The 4,750-nt window shown below is 34.8% G+C and overlaps 1 pseudogene; it reads left to right on the top strand.

The window, feature by feature from the left end:
• The first annotated feature begins 3,493 nt into the window (after nucleotides 1-3,493).
• Nucleotides 3,494-4,487, top strand: LOC141487106 (MAP/microtubule affinity-regulating kinase 3 pseudogene; annotated as a pseudogene).
• Nucleotides 4,488-4,750: the final 263 nt, after the last annotated feature.

Genomic DNA, 4,750 nt, shown 5'->3' with positions numbered 1-4,750 from the left:
TGAATTGTTTGCTTTCAATTAACCCCCCCTCAACATCAATATTCAGTGCTGAAATGAAAGATATAACTGGAAGCTTTGGCGTAGAATAAACCAAAACAAGTGCTATTACCAAACACCTGAACTGCAACACTCTTCTCGAAGCAAGTTTCACCAACCAAGTTGGCGTCTTCAGGGAATGGAGTACACTAACTCCTTACTCTCAAATTCGTCTCAATGTATATCAAACAGATAACACTTTCGGACACACAATGATTTCTGCTAGAAACTCGCGGGTTGAAAGTTCTTGCTAACTTCAACAGAACGATTCATATAAAGATGGCACTTTGCTATCACCAGACTTTCGAAAACACCATGTAGGTACCGATCCCAAAAATGTCAGATTGTTTTATTTATTCTATGGCCGTTCTGCAAGGTGTTTTGAGGGACAGTGGATGTTTCTGGTCTGCTACATGTTCTTTAAAATAAGTTTTTCAACAGCTCGCTTAGTCTGACCAATGTATTTATTGTCACAGTCCTCTCACATTTCATTTCCTCGATTTTTTATTTTCTAACATCTTTTCTCTAGGGTTATGAAATATTTGTTGGAGCAAGCAAGAAGTTTTGGAAGCTACTCGTACGATCAATCTTTCGGAAATTCGATCCGATCATTTATTGTATTTTGTATTCTCGCTAAATTTACGTTTCCTAATTAGCTCATCAACTATATTCAAAATATACCCTTTGCCTTCAGTAATGACCCTGATAACATTTTTCTCAATATCGTATCTTCATCTCCAAGTAACACACCCGTTAAAGTAACACCCAGTATTTGAGAACTCAGGCTAGCTGTGAGCATAACCCTTTATTCCACCTCGTTTACGTAACCATTTGGTGTATTTGTTTTTTATATTTCAAAGCCGATAAATGTATTACATAACGAACTTCCCCTTGAAGATCATCACTTGATGATCGAAACACATGTTGAGGTGTTAAAATAACGGTTTAGTGTTGGGAAATATTTCCAGTTATAAATATATATATATATATATATATATATATATATATATATATATATATATATATATATATATATATATATATATGCGAACATATATTTTCCATATTCTTTTCGTTGGTTTAAAAATATAAAAGGTGCGTTGTGAAATAAAAATGGGTGGGTTACGATGTCTACAAAACAACAGCGATATTTCGATGTTCGTGATAAGAATAATGAAATCAGAATACCTTTATTAACAATTGAAGTTCTTCGTGAAAGATTGGAAGTTATTCAGAAAGTGATATAATGAAAATTGATTGGAAAAGGAATTCCTGATTAATTTGTCATGAAGTTTGGTACAGGTGACTGAATCACGAATCTTTTTCAAATTAAAACCACTTAAAAATTTCTGTTTGTTTTCCAGGACTGGTTAGAACGTTATGAGTTAAAGTTGTTGAAAAATTTTTGTCCATAATGCTTTTCCCATCAAATACTGTTGATGGTTTCAGTGCCGTTCAAATATAGGTATCCATAATGAGGTAACAAGCAGCATAGGTATTTATCATCTGATGCTTTTTTGTCAAGATTACCACTGAAAATGTTTTTCTGCAATGAACATACAATCAAATTACCGTATTTAAAATCACATGAGTCGGAAGAACCAACGAGATCAATATGTTCCTAGTCACTCACGTTCTCATAGGCATCGTTCAGCGGTTTAACGGGTACGTTATTTTAAATTACTTCACCAGAACATTGATCAAGTTAAAGATTAGTTGGTATGCCAAATTCTTTCCGAAATACAAATTCTATCATTGTGATGAGTTACTGGAAATTAATGTACAGACGAATAAATATCGCTGTTGTTTTGTAGACATCGTAACCCACCCATTTTTATTACACAACGCACCTTTTATATTTTTAAACCAACGAAAAGAGTATGGAAAAGATATGTTCGCATGGAGTGAACTGCTGAAAGTCGATAATCAGAATGAAAGATATTGACTTTATTTGAACTGTCTCTACAAATAACAGAAGAAAACAAAAAAACTGATAAATTCAGCAACTTTCTGCCAGTTTCACGACTCTCTATCTTTCACAATTTGAAAACTTTCATATGGGTATAACCGCATTGAAACATTGGCCAACACCTATAATAAAACTTCGAATAAATATCCTGACGTGTGAAACAATGTACAAAAAAGAGGTTCGCTGTATTTTCAATCCATTAAAAATTAAATTGAGGTATTTCAGAACTATCAGAGTTCATTTATTCCTAAAGGATGTGTTTCCCCTCGAAAAGTAGCTTTCCTATCGGAAAGAGAGACTACTTCATATCATGAAACCCACAAAATCCTCATATTCTATCTACTTGAAGGTATTGTAAAGATTTATGATGATCATCCAGTGCAATGTTTGTAGATGAAAGGAGTCAAATTTAAAGATTAGTTGAAATATAAGTTATAATATTTTGATCCGAATTATTTTTGTTATATCGCAGCCATAGATGTACTACATGTAAAAGAATATAAGAAAAATACACATAATTGAGATAAGATTGGGTTTTGTTTTTATCACCCCAAAGTCCACTAGAATATCCTGTGCTCCGTAAGTGACGAGACAGGCGAAAATCTTTCTTTGTGAAAATAGATCCAAGTAATAATAATACCAACATCTAGCTATGATTGTAGTATTATTCATAATTATTTTGCATACTTTCAGGTGCAGTTTTCGTGGTTTTCATTCGTCTACGAGTGTAGAACACAACTATAATACTGATAATAATTCACTGAATTGATAATGTTGGTATTTCCCCTTCAAGGGGTAGATTTATACTCTGTTATAATAAAATTGCGAGACGTCACGAGACGCCTGGCAGATGTCAAACATCGAAATTATTTTGTACAAGTAATATGCATAAAAGAACAGATTACGACAGAAATGCTATAATGTAAAAATAAAATTTTATGAATTTTTTCCTGAAAATGGTTCTCATTTCACTTTCTGAATTATCACTGATGTAAGTACTGTTTTACGCATGGAACTTTGAGCTGCTGTAGCTCGACAATAATACATTTTTGAGCTTCACACTGGCACTTTTTATTATACTCATCAAAAACTTACCATTTCCCGAATTTCAGAAAATTTGACAGGTATCTAGAAACTCATCAATGTCGTTGGTTAATTTGACTAGCCAACAATTAGAGAATTAACATAATTCAACATAAGCCAGTTCAATCGAAAATCTTGAAAATCTACTACCAATTTTCAGGTACCTGAGCAGGTAATTATCTACTACCTACTTACTTTCAGGTACCTAAGCTGATACTTGGTCGTATATAACACCTCGCTTTGACGAACTTACCAGTAGTGATTCTATCATTATACCTATCTATATCATATGATCAACGAGTTGTGTGCATGAAATTATTGTGTATAGGCAAAGAAATATCTGGTCCGTTGTGAAGAGAAGATTCTTGTACACAAAAACATCAGAAATACAAAGTGAATTGCGAAATGGAGTGCACTAGAAGTCTATTTAGGAACGTTTCTCCACTTCCCAGAAATAACATTGCAGACGAATCGACTGAGAGAGATTCTCCATCTACAAAAGAAAGTCCTATGCAGAAGAAGGATACAGCAATTGGCAGATACAAATTACTCGAGACCATTGGCGAAGGATCCTTTGCACAAGTCAAACTGGCCATCGACGAACTCACCGGTATGAAGGTTGCGATCAAGACCATGGACAAGACTCATCTTAAGCCTGATTCAATGTGGAAATTATATAGAGAATCAAGAACAATGAGAATGTTAGACCACCCGAACATATTGAAATTATTTCGAGTCATCGAAACGAAAACAACCTATCACATTGTTATGGAATACGCCTCGGGGGGAGATATGTTTGATTACATTGTTCGCCACGGTAGGATGGATGAAAGGGAAGCCAGGGCGAAGTTTAGACAGATTGTCTCTGCGGTGGAGTACTGCCACAAGAAGAAGATTATCCACAGGGATTTGAAAGATGGAAACATATTGTTTGATAGCGAAATGAACGTAAAAATTGCCGACTTTGGTTTCGCAAGAGAATTCACCCCGGGAATCAAAGTACATACATTTTGTGGTAGCCTATATTTTGCAGTACCTGAGATGTTTATGAATATTGCATACGATGGGCCTGAAGTTGATGTTTGGTCATTAGGCATCATATTATACTTTCTCGTGACAGGTACTTTACCCTTTAACGGTTCAACACTACCAGAAATAAGGGTGCAAGTGCTTTTTGGCAAATGTCTGATCCCTTCTTATGTGAGCACGGACTGTGCAAATATACTGAATACGCTTTTGGTTAGAGATCCTCTCAAAAGGCCTAACTTACAGATAATCCGGAAAGATAAGTGGTTGACTCAGGAATCTGAAAATTCAAATCCTATGTAGAAATATGAACAACAGGTACACTATCAAGTGCCATTTAATAGTACTCCAGTTGGTCGTCAGTCGAATATTATTTGTGACAGAGTATAGGACATCTCGACGATAATAGTGGGGCTACAGAGGCGGAAAGTCCCCAAAATGGAACAATGGATGCAGATAGTCCACATCATCATCTGTATCAATTTCAAATCGATGAAGATCATCATTGTATCTGATACTTTTTCTCTTTTATTATATCATTACCAATATTTCTTGCATTTTCTATTTCTAATAAGTGTAACGTAGTGATTGTACCTAATCTCTTTCCTTGTTCCAGTTTTCGAAAGGGAAGGATAA

This window comes from Leptinotarsa decemlineata, unplaced genomic scaffold, assembly GCF_025532065.1.
Source record: "Leptinotarsa decemlineata unplaced genomic scaffold, Ldec_3_MD MMD2_tig00078363_RagTag_RagTag, whole genome shotgun sequence".
Taxonomy (NCBI): Eukaryota; Metazoa; Arthropoda; class Insecta; order Coleoptera; family Chrysomelidae; genus Leptinotarsa; species Leptinotarsa decemlineata.
Note: the sequence above shows the minus strand (reverse complement) of the source record. Positions and strands in the feature narration are given on the sequence as shown.